The following is a 19,727-nucleotide window of genomic DNA, read 5'->3' as shown; positions in this document are numbered from 1 at the left end:
GCTCGGGGCACTTGGCGGTCTCCAGGCTGCTCGCTAATGAGGCCGTTCAACCAGCAGGAGTTTAAAACTGTGACCTGCATGCCTGTGAGGACAGAGCGTCCCTTCTGTCTTCTGCATTTGGTGCCTTCAGGTCCCTAAAGACTGGCTCCCACCCTGCCTGGGGTTTCTCTCGTGCCATTGGGAGGTGTTGGCCAGGCTGACTTGTCAAAATTAGTATCTCTGGCAGTTTGCTTTCTGTCTGCCCAAGGGCTGTGGAATTAGAGGAATTGTGCATCTCATGAGCAGGTAAAATGTGATGTTTGAGCTTGCACTAGGTCAAGAAATGGGGGCTGGGGGAATGGACAGCCTTGAAGGAGAAAATATAGGGCATTAATGAGCTCAACTGAGTCTTCTCCCACGTTGCTGGAGGACATGTGAATCATTGCAACCTTTTTAGAAGACAGCCTAAAAAAGAAACCTTATTTATTTTTGAATGAGCCGTCCAGGCACGTGATAAAGCAGTCAAATGACACAAAAAACCACGTACAGTGAAAATCAAGTCTCCCTCCCAGTCCATTGTCACCCAGTTCCCCTCCCGTGAGGACACCCTTTCAGGTGTATTCTTCCAGTGACACTCTATACCCCAACAAGCACCTGTTAAACACACAGCTGCATCCTTTGATCTCGGAAGCCATTCTCTAAGCTAACTGTAAAATACTCCATAAATAGCCTTTGATGCCTGCAAATCTACCCTGCAGAAAAAATGGTCCCCCGTACAAAAGATTACTTATTGCAGCATTATTTGTGGTGGCAAAATGAAAAACAAAGCAAAACCCCGGAAGGAAAATGAACGCCCATTTTTCAGGGAACAATTGAGTAAAATATGGCACCTCCACACTGTGGAATATTAGCTGCTAAGAAGAGCGGGTCAGAGCTCTCCTAGTTGTTTTAGAGGCAATTCTGTGATGCAGTTAAGGGAAAGCAAGATTCCGAGAGTAGATATGATATAATTCTGTTTATTTAAAATACAATGAGAAAAATATGTATGTTGTGTATGGTTTTTAAAACAAAACATTTATTTATTTGCCTGCACCAGGTCTTAGTTGTGGCACATGGGATCCTTAGTTGTGGCGTGCAAACTTTGAGCTGTGGCATGTGGGACCTAGTTCCCTGACCAGGGATCGAACCCAGGCCCCCTGCACTGGGAGTGCGGAGTCTTAGCCCCTGTATGTTGTGTCTGAGTGGTGGCTATCATACTCACGCTCTTCCACATCACACGGCCCAGCGCTGTCTTCGGGAGACTTTGCAGTGTCCTCCATTGTGGTCAAAACAAACTCCACTTGTTGCACAACCGTAGAGGCCCCCAGGGGAGGATATCGAACCCACATGACAAGAGCCCATGGATTTGGTGTTGGGAAAGGTACCCCGGACCTCTGTCAGCATAGGAGGGCCTCGTGTGGCATGTGGTGAGAAGTCCCTTCTAAGCGACAATGACAGGCTATTTGACCTACTTCCCAGGCATTTGGTAGGGTGAAATAAGCAGAGTTTGGTCAACTGTGTGAAGTATGCAGCGCCACCAAGTCTGCCCCTCACGAGAATAACCAGGAAGAGTTAGGGAAACGCCGAAGTCAAGGCCTCAGGTCCCGGGCCGTGATCCTGGTGAAGCTGCCCAGGGCAGGCGGCACAGGTAACAAGTGACCTCACGTCCACCCCCAGCCCACCCCACGGAGCCACAAGGTGGGATGCTGCTCACACCCACCCCTCCAAAACAGACCAGCCCTGTTGGCTGGGGAGAATGGACCTGGAAGGAAGCCATGGGGAGGAGACATCCCCAGAGGATGCTGTGTCTCGCCACTCCGGGGGCTCTGTTTGTGCTGTGGTCTGCGATCGCGGTGGCCCTGGAATTGTTCTTTGTGAGGCTCTGCTTCCCTCCCTGTCTCCTGCTCCTCGGCCCAGAACAAGGATACATTCCTCCAGGATTCTGGTGTCCGCTCAGGATGCACGTGGCTGTCAGTGGGTTGGGCGCTCATGACCCCAGTGAGTCACAGCTCATCTGCTGGGCTTCCCTGGGTGATTGTTGTTCCGTTGCTAAGCCAAGTCCAATTCTTTGTGACCTAAGGACTGTAGCCCGCCAGGCTCCTCTGTCCGTGGGATTTCCCAGGCAAGAATACTAGAGTGGGTTGCCATTTCCTTCTCCAGGGGATCTTCCCGACCCATGGATTGAACCCAGGTCTCCTGCATTGGCAGGTGGATTCTTTCCCACTGAGCTACCAGGGAAGCCCTCACCTGCAGTGGCTGTTCTTGATTGAGGTACATGTAAGGATATTATATGGAGAGAGAGACAGAGAGAATGTATGAGAGAATATATATATGATCATACACACACATACATATGGAGAGAGAGAATTCATATCTTTATTGAAAATACAAAAATATGCCCTACAAAAAAATCAGGCAGCGACTGTTCATTTATTGAATTCATTTCACAGGCATTTGCTGATCTGCTCTTGTGCTGTGCACAATTGGAATCTGGCAGAAAAGCACTTTGGAAAAACTCATGAGACCGTGTAAAAGATCACTCTTGAATCTTCCTTTTCCGCCTCACCCCACCACCCCTTTCACGGCCAGGCCCCCATCAGGATTTCTCCATCCTTGACCTGAAACAGATCATCACCAACCTTCTCTTCCATCCCACTGCCTTCACCCTGCTCCCAGCCACCAGCATCCGTTCTGGGGTGTGACATTAGCCACTTCACCCTTCTCCCTGCTTCTCTTCAACCCTGGCAGTCTCTGTGCAACAACCAGAGGGGTCTTTCAAATGTCAATCAGAACACACGATCCTCCTCCTCCTGGAGGAGACTTAGAATAAACAGCATATCGCTGGCTGGGGCTCACACAGCCCTTGAGCTTCTGCCTCATCTCCCAGCACCCCCTCCCTCCCTCACTAGAGCGATCTGGGCGAGAGGGCCTCCTCTGAGTGTCTTTAACAAATTCCTCCATCTCCTGGAATATTCTTTTTCTTTCTTTCTTTCTTTTTTTTTTTTTTTAGCTTTCATTAGAGACTTTATTACCAATCTGGTAATTCAGTCTGAGTAGCCCTTTGAGCGTCTTTTAATTGAGATATAATTCACATACTGGGCTTCTCTGATAGCTCAGTTGGTAAAGAATCTGCCTGCAATGCAAAAGACCCTGGTTGGATTCCTGGGTCTGGAAGATTCCCTGGAGAAGGGATAGGCTACCCTCTCCAGTATTCTTGGGCTTCCCTTGTGGTTCAGCTGGTAAAGAATCCACCTGCAGTGCGGGAGACCTGGGTTCAGTCCCTGGGTTGGGAAGATCCTCTGGAGAAGGAAAAGGCTATCCACTCCAGTATTCTGGCCTAGAGAATTCCATGGACTGTATAGTCAGTAGGGTCGCAAGGAGTCGGACATAACTGAGGGACTTTCACTTTTCTTCTTTCACATACCCTAAAGTTCACCCTTTTAAAGCATGGTTCAGTGGTTTTTTGTGTGTTCACAAGATTGTGCGACCATCGCCAGTATCTAATTCCAGGATGTTTTCATCCACACAGGAGACACCCTGTACCGATTAGCAGTTACTTCCCTTCTGTGTCCCCCACCTCCCAGCCTCTGGCAACCACCGATCTGGATTGTCCTATTCTAGGCATTTCATATAAATGGAATCTGCTGATATGAGGTGGTCTTTTGTGATTAGCCTCTTTCACTTAGCATCATGTTTTCAGTGTTCGTCTATGTTGTATATACAAGTCAGTACTATATTCTCTTTACAACTGAGTAATATTATACTGTATGGATGTATCATGTGTTTATTTATCCATTCTTCATTTGATGGGTGTTCTGGGATATTCTTACTCCTATTCTTCACATGGCTTCCTTCTCTCTCTTCAGTTTTGTGCTGAAACTCACTCAGGTTTCCTACATTATACTTCTTACGGTTTGCACTTATATATATATATATATATATATATATATATATATATATATATTTGTTCTCCTGTTTGTTTATCTTCTGTCCTCTGTTCCGGACTGTGAGTTCTGTAAGGGTGGGGATCCTGTCTGCTGTTTTTTTGGCTGCAGGGTCTTCACTGCTGCTCATGCAAGCTTTCTCTTGTTGTGGCGTGTGGGGGCCACTCTCTAGTTGGGGTGCACAGGCTTCTCATAGTGATGGCTTCGCTTGTTGCAGAGGACAGGCTCGGTAGTTGTGGCTCATGGGCTTAGTTGCCCTGTGGCATGTGGAATCTTCCCAGACCAGGGATTGAACCTGTTTCCCCAGCATTGGCAGGTGGATTCTTAACCACTGGAGCAACAGGGAAGTCCTGACTCTTACCTGCTTTTGTTCACCCTGCCTCACTCAGTGCCCAGAATAGGGGAGTGCGTAGTAGTTTCTGGATGAGTGACTCAGTACATCTCATCCAGTTCTCACTTTACATCCTCTTAAGGCAAAATGATTGTAATTCCTTTCTGTGGGAAATTCTGTATCTAGCCTTCTACTTACTGTACCTAGCTCTGTACTCTGAATAGTGGCAGGTTGCTGGGAGGATTCCTCTGGTGTAGAACACTGTCCCATCTGCTGTGTAAGGCCACAGTGTCATTGGAAACTGCATGTGGCTGCCAGTAGCAGAGATGAGAAGTAACAGTGGTGTAAACTCAATGGAAGGTGGTTTCTCTTGTGAGTAAGATGTCCTGAGATCTGCAGTCTGGGGCTGGGCTGGCAGCTCCATAGTCCTCGGGTAAAGCAAGATACTTCTATCTTTTTGCTTAACCATCACTGACACAAAGCTTTCATCCTTACAGTGGCCTCATGGTCCACTGTGCCTGCTGGAGTCAAGCCAGTGAGTCTGTAATCCAGGTGGGAATTGGGGTAGGGAGTGGGGCACAAGAGTGTGTGTTAGTTGCTCAATTGTGTCCGACTCTTTGCAACCCCACAGACTGTAGCCTGCCAGGCTTCTCTGTCCGTGGAATTCTTCAGGCAAGAATACTGGACTGGATGGCCATTCCCTTCTCCAGAAGAACTTCCCAACCCAGGGATTGAACCCTGGTCTCCTGCATCTCAGGCAGATTCTCTACCATTTGAGCTACAGGGAAGTCCACAAGAGTATAGTCCAGCTCTTTGTTCCTGGTGAGGAATTTTCCTTGAAGTCCTGTAATAACATCTCCCTACCTTTTGTTGACCACCCCTAGCTGCAGGTCATCTTACACACTAGCAAGGTATTGCTCAAAATTTTCCAAGCTAGGCTTCAACAGTATATGAATCAAGAACTTCCAGATGTTCGAGCTGGATTTAGAAAAGGCAGAGGAGATCAAATTGCCAACATCTACTGGATCATAGAAAAAGCAAGAGACATCCAGAAAAACATCTACTTTTGCTTCACTGACTACGCTAAAGCCTTTGACTGTGTGGATTACAACAAACTGTGGAAAATTCTTGAAGAGATGGGAATACCAGACCACCTTACCTGCCTCCTGAGAAATCTGTATGCAGGTCAAGAAACAACAGTTAGAACTGGACATGGAACAACAGACTTGTTTCAAGTTGGGAAAGGAGTACGTCAAGGCTGTATATTGTCACCCTGCTTATTTAATTTATATGCAGAGTACATCATGCAAAATGCCGGACTGGATGAAGCACAAGCTGGAATCAAGATTGCCAGGAGAAATATCAGTAACCTCAGATACGCAGATGACACCACCCTTATGGCAGGAAGCAAAGAGGAGCTAAAGAGCCTCTTGATAAAAATGACAGAGGAGAGTGAAAAAGTTGGCTTAAAACTCAACATTCAAAAAACAAAGATCATGGCATCCAGTCCTATCACTTCAAGGCAAATAGTGGAGAAACAATGGAAACAGTGAGAGACTTTGTTTTCTTGGGCTCTAAAACCGCTGCAGAAGGTGACTGCAGCCATGAAATTAAAAGACGCTTGCCCCTTGGAAGGAAAGCTATGACAAACCTAGACAGCATATTAAAAAGCAGAGACCTTACTTTGCCAACAAAGGTCCATCTAGTCAAAGGTATGGTTTTTCCAGTAGTCTTGTATGGATGTGAGATTTGGACCTTAAAGAAAGTTGAGTGCTGAAGAATTGATGCTTTTGAACTATAGTGTAGGCAAAGACGCTTGAGAGTTCCTTGGACTGCAAGGAGATCCAACCAGTCCATCCTAAAGGAGATCAGTCCTGGGTATTCATTGGAAGGACTGATGCTGAAGCTGAAACTCCAATACTTTGGCCACCTGATATGAAGAACTGATTCATTGGAAAAGACCCTGATGCTGGGAAAGATTGAAGGCAGGGGAAGGGGACGACAGAGGATGAGATGGTTGGATGGCATCACTGACTTGGTGGACATGAGTTTGAGCAAGCTTTGGAAGTTGGTGAATTACAGGGAAACCTGGCATGCTGCAGTCCATGGGGTTGTAAAGAGTTGGACACGACTGAGTGACCGAACTGAACTGAACTTTGGGGAAGCTTGGGAGATGTAGTCTTCACTGAGCATCCCGAGAAGAAAGGGAAGAATGCCTGCTAGCTGGACAGCTCACACCAGAAGGCCCATTTCCTGCCCCTGGGTCCTGGCAGCCAACTTCTGCCCATTGGCCTGGACTTTCAAGCCTTCTCCTTCCCTAAATGGCCAGGATCAAAGGAGTACCTTTCTCTGCCTGATTGACCAGAGGGGGAGATTTTGAAGCCTCTTGAGGGCTTTTAGTCCAAAAAACTGACCATGTCACCAGCATTAAAAATAATGGTATTGTACCTTTTTGAACATTTAGTACGTGATCAGTCCTGCTCTAAACATTTTTCACGGAGTAGTTTACTTCATGGGGCTTCCCAGGTGGCTCATTGGTAAAGAATCTGCCTGACAGTGCGGGAGACACAGGTTTGATCCCTGGTCCAGGAAGATCCCCTGGAGAAGGAAGTGGCAACCCACTCCAGTGTTCTTGCATGGAGAATCTTATGGACAGAGGAGTTTGGTGGGGCACAGTCCACGGGGTCTCAAAGAGTCAGACACGACTGAGCAACTGAAAAACAACAACAGTAGTTTACTTTATCCTCATCTCCACCTTACAGATGGAGAGACTGAGGCACAGAGAGGTTAAATAATCCTAGACATTCTCACTGTTAATATTTCTTTCTCATTCTTCCCTTTCAGTGTATACAATGAAGAAGAGGATTAAAAAATAAAGCCTGACCTATTTTGGTAGATTGACCAGTGTTTGGTCTCCCATCTGATGAGCTGAGTTCCAGAGAGTGCTTTGTGGAAAAGCACTCGGCAGTCGAAACCACATTGACAGGCTGTTTTCATAGGAGTGCAGGAAGGGGCTTAACTCTTGGCACATCCAGCAAATGCCTACTGACAGGAGGAAAAAGGATCCACAAGCTCTGCAGGATTTCCCCAGCCTGTGAGCCTGCAGCCAGTAGACCTCAAAGCATTTCTGCCAATGGGCGGGGCATGGCCTTTGAAACCATGGCCTCTGCGACAGCTCTTAGGGTCCATGGGGAGAAAGAAGGCCCTCTCCAGTTCAGATCCTTTGAGAATTAATTCAGGTACAAAGTCATCTATCTGGATGCCTCTGATCTGGGAGGTAGTGAAGGACAGGGAAGCCTGGCATGTTGCAGTCCATGGGGTCGTAGAGAGTTGGACACGACTGAGCGACTCAACAACAGTAATGATCAGCCATGCTTGATGGAAATCTCCAATTCTCAGAGTTCACCTCTGAATTGGGACTTTTTGAGACAGTTTCAGGCTCCTGTTAGAGGCTCTTTACAAACTCTAGTTAGTGGTGTGATGGTGCACTGTGATGGAGCAGGTCTGTTTCGGTCAGGAGTGCATTGGGCTGCAAGTATCAGACAACACAGGTGGCATTGTCACTTCAACACATTGGAGGTGGTTTGTGTCTTAAAGCACCTACAGGGAGAGGATGTGACTCAGTAACTTGGCAGAGTGAATGCCAGCGCTGTGCCCCATCATGGCCGCAGGAAGGCTGCTGCCCCCACCTTCCCCATGGGGCTGGGGCACCCTGAGAGTTCCGTCCTTTCCTTCTGGCAGAGGAGTGTTCTGGAGACAAGAGGGATCCTCTCAAATCCAAGTATCATGTCCACATTCCAAGCTGGAAAAAAGGCAGACTGGTGAAGGGGCAGAGGGTCGTGTGGGTGAGCCTCATTCTTTTCGTGAGGAGAGCAAACACCTTCCCAGATGCCCTGACTGAGAACGTTCGCTTACCCCGGTGTGGAGATACGATTCTGCTTCATCTTCTAGATACACTTGTAATTTCCTTTTGCCTTTAGGTCTTGGTTCCATCTGAAAATGATGTCTGAATGTGGAATGAGGTTGGGTTCAGGGCTGAGCCTTTTCTGTTAACTCTATGTTTGGGAAGTGGCATGGTTGGTGGTTCTGGTGCCAGACCCACTGGGTTTGAATCCTGCCTGGCTGCACCACCTCCTTGGCTGTGTGACCTTGGGCAGGCTACCCCTCTGTGCATCAGTTTCCTGAGCTGTTAAAAATGGGGATGCTGGTAGACCCTCCTTCACAGGCTTGTTATGACGGTTAAATGAGTTGATAGTTGACTTGAAAACAGTTCCTGGCATGTAACAAAAATCAAAGCCTTACCCTTCAAGCCAGAATGAGAATTCACAAGGTCTTGTGGGTCTGGAGACTTGGCAGGGAATCTCAGACCCCAGTCAGTGGGGAAAGTGAAGCATGTCACCGAGGTCACCGTCTCTTTCTCTTTACAAGAAGTGGCCAGACTGTCCTCTGAAGATGACTGTTGCAACATACGCTCCCACCTGCAGTGACTTCCCCTAATTCCATAACTTCAGTACATTTGGTGGTATCAGACTCTGACTTCTTAGCCAGTCTGCTGTGCATAAGATGGTCACTCATGGACGCTTTACCTGAGCAGTTTTTCTGTAGAGGTATGTCATGTGCCACTCAACCAGAAGTTACTTGGGCTAGGCTGGAGGCAGGACAAACATGAGATGGTTCCCCTCACCCCACCCCACCACTGGCACAGTGAAGACCTCAGAGTTCGGTACTCAGAGCTCAATACCAAGATGCTTCTCTGGGACAGGGTTGGGGAGGGGTGGAGGCTGAGGAGATGACAGAAGATGAAGCTCTAAGATCCTTGTAGTGAGTGATCCAGCCTTGGTCATGATTGTGGACTGAATCAGTCAGTGAAAGAACCAGTGCTGAATTGTTAGTGTGTGTTATTAATAGAATATAGGTCATAAGAGAAAACATGATTAATTACAAGAGGATCCCAGTGGCTGTCATACAAGATAGCAATTGAGGGCCTGAATTTTCCCACGGCAAAGTCTTTTCTTCCCATAGCAGCTTTTCTTTGTTGGCAGGTGGGTAGAGGCAGTTCAGTGAATGGAGATTTTCCGAAGTTGCTCTTTCAGAGACAGGGTAGGGATGGGTATAATGGGAATCTTCTCTAAATGAAGGGTGATTGGACCACTTTATTAGTAGGTAAGTAGGTCCCTCACACCCCCAATGTGAAGCTCTGGTAAAGTCTAAAAAAGAGAACGCAGCTTGTAGCAGAAGGCCCTTCCTGGGCTTGGTTCTCCTTCACCTCGAATTGAAATGCCTAGGCCAGCCACTTATAGATCTGCCACAGTGACCGCCTGGTCAGGGGGCTGCCTAGAGGTTGGATGAACACCGGCCAGGATGTGTGTCTTGTTCAGTAAAAGAAAGCTGCCGTCTCTGGGCACAGGGAGAGAAAGGAGCTGGTAGGGCCTGGTCCTAGCCTTTGGGGCTGCTGATCCTGCCCACTGGGAAAGTGGGTGCCAGCGCCAGTCAGAGGCTCTCACCAGTCAGATTAGCCACCCCTTTACCCAGGTGGCACTAGTGGTAAAGAATCGGCCTGCCAGTGCAGGAGATGCAAGAGCTGTGGGTTCGATCCCTGGGCCAGGAAGATCCCCTGGAGTAGGAAATGGCAACCCACTCCAGTATTCTTGTTTGGGAAATTCCATGGACAGAGGAGCCTGGTGGGGTAAAGAGTTGGACATGAGACTGAGCATGCACACACACACACACACACACACTTCCTTACTTGGTCTTTGTGAAGAGGTATGAGTGAATGACCTTTTCCATATGAGCTGAGATGGAAACTGAAGGGAAGAAGTGCAGGGACAGAAAGACCCAGATGCATAGGCTGCTCTGGGGTCAGGAGAGCAGCGCCTGGGCTGGCTGGCCTTGGAGAAGCACCTTGCCTGGAGCCATGGCCATAAAGCCGGCTTCACAGGATTTCAGCAAGGATCAAAGCCAAGATCATTAACATGTAAACACCATGAAATGTGATATAAGAGATTGGTTTTCAGGATGTTGATTGTGGAGTAATGGAACTTTTGTCAGACACTTCCCTGAGAGCCCATTTTTAAAAACAGAAAAAAGTAGAGCTGCTGTAGGGGAATGGGGGTACGGAGGCCCCCTGCTATCTCCCTAAGGACCATACTCAGGGGAGTTCAGGGTGAAACCTCCTGGGGCTCTGAGGAGGCTTTGCCCCCAACTGGCCCTGAGTCCCAAGCAAGACATCTCAGCATCCTAAACCTCAGTTTCCTTATCCATTAAGTGGGCAGATCAGACTAGCTTGAAGAGTTCTTTACCTGGTTCCTGTGAACAGAGGTTTCAGAGGTCTTTGACATCCCTGAGACAGTTTGGGGGGTGGAGGCAGGGAGGGGGCATTCCTAGAGAGACAAGACATAGTTTTGTTTTGTCAGCTCCTTGCAAGGATTATGTTCATTGGAACATGAAGGAGCACTGTTTTGATTTCTGAGGTCCCTTCCAGTTCTAACAGTCGGTTATTTCTGTTGTAAATGATGGAATGAATCCTCCCAACTCAAAGTGGCTTAAACTGCAAAGGGGGAACTCATGGCTCTGGGACTTGAAAATCTCAGAGCTGGCCTGACCAGAGTCCGCACTCAGGTGTTCTTGTTAGGAATCCACCCTACACCACTTCTGGATTCTGCCTCTTTCGGCTTTGACTTTATTCTCGGATGACCTTCCCCTCCCCCAGAGGGCAGAGAAAAACCCTCAGCAGCCCCTACCTTCCACCCATCTCTTCCTTCCAGTAATCCAGCAAAATGTCCGGGGTCGACTGTGATTGGCCTTGCTTGGATCACGTGTGTCTCCCAAGAGCCAATCTCTGTGGCCGAGGGGAGGAGTCACCAGACTTGGAGGCAGGCCAGGATGCCCTCTCACCCCCAGGTTCTCATCCTGGCTTCTGTTTCTTGGTATAAACCCTAAGAAGCAAGGTGCGCAGCCCTGACTGTAACCTCTGTGACAGGTGAGCCAGGGCTGTTGCTCTGGTGGGTGCTGGACCCCCTCCAACGGGGGTCCTTCCTTCCCAGGTGGTGTAAGAGGGGCTCTGGGCTGTCTGGGGTCCTGGCTGAACTCCTGGTGCTAAACCCTGCCTTTGCTGCATTTCCACATGCCTTGGGCATCTTCCTTTCTGCTGCGGCCCCTCCTGTGTATCAGGGACCCCAGACTGATGGACATCACAGCTTCCTCCATTTGACAGGAAATAGATTCCCAGCTCAGAGAGACGTGGCACCACTGCACGTCACTGCTGATGTGCCTTTAAAGAGCCATGAGCATCACTCTAGAGAAAGAAAGGGGGGAAATGAGTGGCAGAAAAGCAATTTCCGATGCAGTTAAAAAGGCACTGATTACAATTTTACAGGAGCTTTATTGCAGGGGCTTCCTGATCATCCCAAGAATTTTTTTTAGTGATAAAGCCTGGTGATAAAGGAAGGTGTTCTGGTGCTTCTGGTTCCCTCCTGCCCTTCCAAGCAAGTCGAAAATCAAAGTCATTAGTATTTCATAGACCAGCTTTAGGGACTTCAACCACCCAAGAGATTATTTCTGAGTTTTTACCGAGTGTGTGTTTTTCTGTATTTGATGATTCTATGTATAGTAGCTGTTTCTAATTTTATTTTGTGCTTTCCGAAGTGTCTTGGTAGTGAGCTGTGGGAATTGTCAAGAACCGTACTCACTCCTTCCCTTCTGTGTCAGTTGAGAGTCATTCGGTTGTGTGAACAAGTAGAAATTCAGGTCAGCCTGCTTACATAGGAGAGGAAATGTTTGAACTTGCAGTCTGGGGCATTCTGTGTGTAACAGTTGCAGGGCTGCCGGGAACCCATTTCCTTCTGTCTCCTGGCTCTGCAGTCCTGTTGGTTTTATTGTCAGATAGGCTCTGGGGCAGCTCCAGGTATATATCCAGCCAGCTTAGCAGCCCCCGGGATTTTTCTATTATCCCAGCTCACGTCCTGAGACTCTTCTGTGGACCTGATCTTCTGGCTTTGGTGCCAGGGTCACGTCACCCTGAGCCATCCTTGAGGTTAGGGTTCTGGAAGAGGCTTTATGTGACTTTATTGGCCAGGCCTGTATTTTTGTGACACCATTCCCTTCCCTACCAACCTATGGGTGGGGTCATCCTCACAGGAATCCCATGGGCTGAGTGAGAAAGATGAGGTTCTGGGGGCTGACCTGGAAAAGGGAAGTGGGTACAGGATGCACCAAAACCGCTCAGTGTCCAGGACCGCTTCCCATATGAAACTCACACAGATCTGGATCCGCCCCACACCCCCTAGTCGTTACCTTCCCCGAACACCTGCTCCACCTTTACCCTAGCCCGGGACCAGCACAGGTGTTCTTAGTCTTGGGTTCATGGAGCCTTGAAGAAATCCTCAGATGGAATTTAGAGGATCACGAAGTTGGCTGGGGAAAAACTACATCTTTATTTTCTCTACCATCTAACTGAAATAATTTCCATTCCTTCTGAACAAAGACCACAAGCCACATTGTATTAGCAACACCCATGACTTTGTCGCCACTCGAAAACTTGAAAGTATTTCCATATCACATTACTGTTGCAGATAGTGCAGCTTATCACTGACACTCATCTCTTTCTAAATGACTGTGGCTCCTGGACCCGCTGCTGAGGTCTTGTGATTTGAAGCATTCATTGTTGCTGTTGTTCAGTTGCTCAGTCCTGTCCGACTCTTTGCGACCCCAGTGGACTGCAGCACGCCAGGCCTCCCTGTCCTTCACTGTCTCCCAGAGTTTGCTCAAACTCGTGTCCATTGAGTCAGTGATGCCATCCAACCATCTCATCTTCTGTCACCCCCTTCTCTTGCACTCAGTCTTTCTCAATATTGGGGTCTTTTCCATGAGTCGGCTTTTCACATCAGGTGGCCAAAGTTTTGGAGCTTCAGCTTCAGCATCAGTCCTTCCAATGAATATTCAGGGTTGATTTCCTTTAGGGTTGACTGGTTTGATCTCCTTGTTGTCCAGGGGACTCTCAAGAGCCTTCTCCAGCACTACAACTTGAAAGCATCAATTCTTAAGTGCTCAGCCTTCTTTATGGTCCAGCTCTCAGTGGAAAAACCATAATTTTGACTGTACAGACCTTTGTCAGCAAAGTGATGTCTCTGCCTGTTAATACACTGTGTAGGTTTGTCAAGAGCATTCGTAAAGAAGCACAAAGATGACTGTATCTCAGAATAGGTTTTGTGCTACAGATATTTTGATATCTGAATATAACTGATTTCCTTTGTAATCTTGTGTATTGTATTTTGTACGCTTGAGCATGTGATTCTAAGAAAGAACCTACACCCTTCTTCACCAGGTTGCTAGCAGGGGTCCTTGGCCTGAGAAAGGGTAAGAACTAAGAACTCCTTTTGGCTTCTCGATTATTGAAACTGTCCTCATCCTTAGGCTCTGGAAAGTAGGCCAGCTGCTTGCTAGGTTTCCTTCCTCGGAGGCTCGCTGGAGGATCTGGCTGGCGTGTGAGGTCGACCTTGGTGTGTGGGTGGCATGTAGACATGGCAGCATCGGGGAAGGACGGGGAGGGTCCCTGCCAGCCTGCCGTTAGCCCTCTCTTCGTGATCACCATGACCATGTGGCCTGGCCAAGTGGTCGGGAGCAGGCTGTGAGCAAGTGTGAGGGACCAGGCTGCCTGGGTTCATCCTCCCTGAAGTGTACTTTTGACTGGCTGGGCAGCCTCAGTTAGTGGGCCCTTTACCCACTGTGTGCCTCAGTTCTCTCATCTGTAATATGGACGCAATGATGTTTTGTATTTCCTAGGGTTATTGGGCAGGGGTGGAGACATGAAAGGAGCCAGCACGTTCTGCCTGGATGGAGCCTGGCACACAGGGAGAGAGAGTCACCATTTAGCACCTGGGAAGGTTCTAGGTTGTCCTCTCAGATCTCGTCTCCCTGCCTTCGTGCCTGGCCTCAACTGAAATGTGATGGTGAATTGTGCAGACGGTGGCCTCTCGACCCGGAGACATTCATTCATCCATGAAATATCCACTTAAAGATGCACAACCATTACTAAATATTCAAGAACATAAATTAGTAATACAGAGTTACAAGTCAGGACAAGAGCTTTTTCTCCACCACTCCTCTGCTCACAGTTGTCTGAAGGAGATGTCATTATAATGGGCTTTCATCTGTGCTCCTGACACCTCCCTGCCCTCATCTGCTACACGCACTCTGCTTCTGCCGCTCCTCACGCCCCCCGCCCCCACTCCAGCACACACACGCTCACGTGCGCACACACACACCCACCTCAGGTCGCGTGCACCGGCCGTCCCTGTGCCTGGAAGGCTCTTTCCCAGATGGTCACGTAGCTCATGGTCTCCTGTGTTTCAGGTCTTCGTCCTCAGACCTCCTCTGACCCCTCAGGAAAAGCAGCAGCCCCCTCAGTCTTAGGCTCCATCAAGGCGCCCGCCATTCTCTGGCTGCAAATTGTATTTGTTCAGGGTCTCCCTCCCCTGCTGCAGTGTCTGCTCCCCATGGGCAGCGACCTGGTCCTGGTCACCGGCATACCCTCGGTGCCTGGCACTCAGAAGGTGTTCAATAAATGCTCATTGAGGCAGTGAATTCATGAATAACGGGTGGGTGCTATGGTAGGAAGGCTCATATTGGCCAAAGGCGTAACCTTGTGTTTTGTTTTGTTTTGTTCTCCATAGATGCACAGTCTTTGACCTCGGCTCTCCTGGGACCCATAAGGAGCGCTAGTGTCCAGAACGTACCAAGGGTGAGTACTAAGGTTTGTTTGACTTTGGTTTGCTTAAGCTTTACAACTCGTGCATGTAAGTCTCTTTATTATTTTTTGCTTGTTTTTTAGTTTTTGAGGGGGTTTTTTTGTTGGTTTTTTCTCTCTTCTTTCTTATTTTTTAAAAATTTTTATTTGGAAGAGTATCAGGGGAAAGACAGAAGTCTCCTTCACTGTCCCTCCCAACACCCACAGTCTGATGTCTTCCCTCCGAAGTAATGACTGTCAGTAGCTGGGTGGGTGTCCAGCCGGACCTCACTTCCTTCCAACTTTTTAATTTCCGTTTTTAAAATTTGCACCAAGTGAAATTCACTCTTTGGTGTGTAGTTCTTTGAGTTTAGGCAAATGCATGCCATTGTGTAACTGCTACCACGGTTAGGGTACAGGATGGCCCCACCCCCACCATGTGGCTCTGCTGTGTGTCTATAGGCTAAAAATGTCGTGCGCGTAGTTACACGAAATTAAAATACGTGTACACGGTAAGTACTTACCTGTAATGTGAAGATTTTTAACGTGTTTTGAAGTGGATTTCTGGGTGTTTGGCTCGTCCCTCTTTGGTTTCTTTGGCCTAGACCAGAGGAGGGGGCCTTGGCATGGGGGGTGTCCCAGGTGACAGTGGGGATTCCTAAACGAGGACACCTACCTTTGTTGGCAGGGTGCCACAAGGGGCTTGGGAGAGGGGATGCTGTCTGACCCTTGAAGCACCAAGAGACCCCAATAGTGTGGCAAGTGGGAGAACAGAAGATTCTGGCATCCAGGCTCTGGATGCAGATAATGGTATTGACTGAGTTGCAGGGACCAGACAGTTGAGTTTGGGAACTGAGAGACTCAAACTAAGACCATGGCATCTGGTCCCATCACCTCATGGGAAATAGATGGGGAGACAGTGGAAACAGTGTCAGACTTTATTTTTTTGGGCTCCAAAATCAATGCAGATGGTGACTGCAGCCATGAAATTAAAACGCTTACTCCTTGGAAGGAAAGTTATGACCAACCTAGATAGCATGTTAAAAAGCAGAGGCATTACTTTGCCAACAAAGGTCCGTCTGGTCAAGGCTATGGTTTTCCCAGTAGTCATGTATGGATGTAAGAGTTGGACTGTGAAGAAAGCTGAGCGCTGAAAAATTGATGCTTTTGGACTATGGTGTTGGAGAAGACTCTTGAGAGTCCCTTGGACTGCAAGGAGATCCAACCAGTCCATCCTAAAGGAGATCAGTCCTGGGTGTTCATTGAAAGGACTGATGCTGAAGCTGAAACTCCAATACTTTGGCCACCTCATGCGAAGAGTTGACTCATTGGAAAAGACCCTGATGCTGGGAGGGATTGGGGGCAGGAGGAGAAGGGGACGACAGAGGATGAGATGGCTGGATGGCATCACCGACTCGATGGGCATGAGTTTGAGTAAACTCCAGGAGTTTGCGATGGACAGGGAGGCATTGGCGTGCTGCGGTCCATGGGGTTGCAAAGAGTCGGACACGACTGAGTGACTGAACTGACTGACTAACTGACAGATAGAGGGAATTCCCTGGCAATCCAGTGGTTAGGGCTTCAAGCTCTCACTGCAAAGAGCCCAGGTTTGACCCCTGGTTAGGGAACTAAGATCTTGTGGCCAAAAAACCATGTTTGTTTTTAAATTAAAAAATTCTAGACAGCATCTTCCTCCTCGTTTGTTTCTTGGGTCTCTTCATATTCCTTCATCCTGGTCTATGGCTCTGCACAGGTACGAAAGCTTGTTTGTGGGGCAGTCTCTTGAGACCAGATTTCCATTGTGGGATGCTTCTTGGCCCAATTCTTTAACTTTTTTTTTATTTTAGAGGAATTTTAGACTCATAAAAAGTTACAAAAATAGTACAGAGCGTTCACATTATCTACCCTTCAACCAGCATTGCCTAATGCTACCACCTTGTACAACTGTGGCACAGCTATCAAAACCAGGAAGTGAACTCTGGCCCAGTACTATGAACTAAGTTACAGACTCGTTTCACTTGTTTTTTCACTGATGTCCCTTTGCTGTTCCAAGATCCTGTCCAGGATCCCTGACTGCGTTTAGTGGTCCCGTTTCCTTAATCCTCCTCAAGTCCGCCTCGGTTCCTCAGGCTTTCCTTCTCTTTTATGACTGTGACACTTCCAAGAGAGCGGTTCTGTCATTTTGTAGATTGTCTCAGTTTGGGTTTCTCTGATATTTCTTCATGACCGCAGCTATGCGTTATTTGGCGGAACACCTCAGAGGTGAGGTGCCCGTCATGGTGCATGGCACCCACAGGTCCACATGTCTTATCACTGGTGATGTTAACCTGGATCACTCAGTCAGGTTGCTGTCTGCTGGCTTTCTCCACTGTCTGGTAACTGTTTTTCCCTTTGTAATTGATAGTTATCTTGGGAGAGGTGCTTTGAGACCACACGAGTTTCTCCTTAAGCTTGCACCCACTCATTTTGGCACTGGTAGGGTGCATCTTGTATGCAAGTTATTACTGTGATATTTCCCAATGGTGATTTTTTTTTTAATGTCCTTCATTCCTCTTACATTTATGAATTGTCCTCATGATTAGTTCTGTAAGGAAGACCTGTCCCTTTTCCCTCATTTATTTCAGCTATTAACATATATTTGTATGGCCTTGTGAAGTGAGGTGAAAGTCGCTCAGTTGTGTCCGACTCTTTGCAATCCCATGGACTATACAGTCCAGGGAATTCTCCAGGCCAGAGCAGTGGAGTGAGTTGCCTTTCCCTTCTCCAGGGGATCTTACCAACCCAGGGATCAAACCCAGGTCTCCTTCATTGCGGGCAGATTCTTTACCAGCTGAGCTGCCAGGAAAGCCCAAGAAATCTGGAGTGGGTCGCCTATCCCCTCTCCAGCAGATCTTCCTGACCCAGGAATCACACCAGGGTCTCCTGTATGACAGGCAGATTCTTTGCCAGCTGAGCCACCAGGGAACCCTATGGCCTCATAGGTACTCATTTTAATCTAGTGTGGCCCTTTATAATGTGGTAAGAGGGGGACTTCCTTGGTGGGCCAGTGGTTAAGTCTCCATGTTTCCACTGCACAGGGTTCAGGTCCAGTCCTTGATAGGGGAACTAAGGATCCCACGTGCCGTGCAGCATGGCAAAAAAAAAAAAAAAAATTTTTTTTTTTTTTTTTTAATTTAGTATGGTAGAAGTTCCAGTTTCTGAGTGAATTCCTAGAATCGCCTCTCAAGCCACAGGAGGACCAGCATTGTTCCCACCCAGTAACCTACATCAGGAACTGGAGAGCAGGAGATGGGGTTTCATTTGTCCCTTCATTTGTCCCATTCATTCCCTCAACAAATAGGCATTTGAGCACCTACTGTTATGTTCTAGGTACTGGGGATTCAGGAATGAACAAGACAGACAAAATCCTTTCCCTGCAGGCACTGACATCCTACTGAAGGATAAAACAACAGACAAACGAGTGAACGCCGGGATAAGTACCATAAGGAGAAGTACAGCAGGAAAGGGGACTCACTGGGAGCAACTGGGGGCGATTTTATTTTATTTTTGGCCACACTGTGCGGTGTGTGGGATCTTAGGTCCCCAACCAGGGATTGAACCAGTGCCCCCTGCATTGGGAGCACGGAGTCTTAGCTGCTGGATCACCGGGAAAGTCCAAGAGGGCCGTTTTAGACCAGGCGACTCAGGAAGGCTTCTCTGAGGAGGCCCTGACCTAATTCTTCCACCTGCCAGGCAGGAGAGCTGAACGAATTAACTTACTTCTGAATAGGGTTTGGGGAATTGTGGCAAACAGGAAAACGTGCTCCCTCTCTGGGGAGCAGCCCCTGCTTAGGTCTGGCCCATTTGCTGCCCTGTGGAAATGCCAAATCTTGTCAGATCTTCTGATTTTTTTTTTCCCCAGTAGAAGACAAAAGTGAGGAATTCTTGCCAACCACCTGAACCCAAATTATGGTACATCAGTTAGCTTTCAGAAATCAGTGGATGACTATCTTTTGTTCATTTTCATTGTGTTTATTCATTAAGTTACTTTTGTAGCAGAGGATACCAGTTTTGCTGTTTGAGTAAGAATGTAGATTCTACATATAAATATATGTATATATATTCAAGTTTATTAAGTAAGTAGTTGTATAATGGGACATATTAATAGATGCAACTGAAGAGGGAGGGTAGAACACAGCCACTCAGGTTGGTAAATGCTGCCCTGCCTTGGCCTTCCATGCTTTCTTCTCTGGATCAGGAGTTCTCAGCCGGGGACCTGAACTGAGGCTGGCAGATGGTTACCATGGCCGTGTGCCCTGAGCCATTCGTGTCATGGTGGGTGCAGCAGCCTGGAATGGCTTCAGCTGCAAGAGCAGAAAACCCAGCTCACAGCAGCTTAAATAAATGAGGGTTGCTTTCTGTCCCGTAACAACAAACCAAGAGGAGCTTGGCTGCCTGTGTTAGTTCAGAGGCTGAGTAATGTCTAAGCTGGGACCTCCTTGAGTCCCTTGGCCTTTAGCTCATGGTTCCAAAGTTGCTACTGCAGCTCCAGCCAGCACACGGAAGGGTGCATCAATGCCAGCAGCCTGTTTTTTTCTTTTTTCTTTTTTTTTTTTCCAGTTCCGAACTGCTCAGCACTCCCAGAATCCCCCTCCCCAAAAGATTCCACTTATGCATCCTTGGCCAGAAATGGGCCATATAACCTCCCCTAGTTCTAAACTATGAAAGTGTT

The 19,727-nt window shown here is 47.9% G+C and overlaps 1 protein-coding gene across 6 annotated transcripts in view; it reads left to right on the top strand.

The window, feature by feature from the left end:
- SIPA1L3 (signal induced proliferation associated 1 like 3) overlaps positions 1–19,727 on the top strand; it is a 257,180-nt gene that overhangs the window by 92,346 nt on the left and 145,107 nt on the right. For all 6 annotated transcript variants that reach the window (XM_070450960.1, XM_070450959.1, XM_070450963.1 and 3 more), the window contains exon 2: positions 14,964–15,031. The gene's annotated coding sequence lies outside the window, so the exon portion shown is untranslated. The remainder of the gene's footprint in view (positions 1–14,963; positions 15,032–19,727) is intronic.

This window comes from Odocoileus virginianus, chromosome 20 (genome assembly GCF_023699985.2).
Source record: "Odocoileus virginianus isolate 20LAN1187 ecotype Illinois chromosome 20, Ovbor_1.2, whole genome shotgun sequence".
NCBI classification, from domain to species: Eukaryota; Metazoa; Chordata; class Mammalia; order Artiodactyla; family Cervidae; genus Odocoileus; species Odocoileus virginianus.
This window is presented reverse-complemented; position numbering and strand designations above follow the sequence as displayed.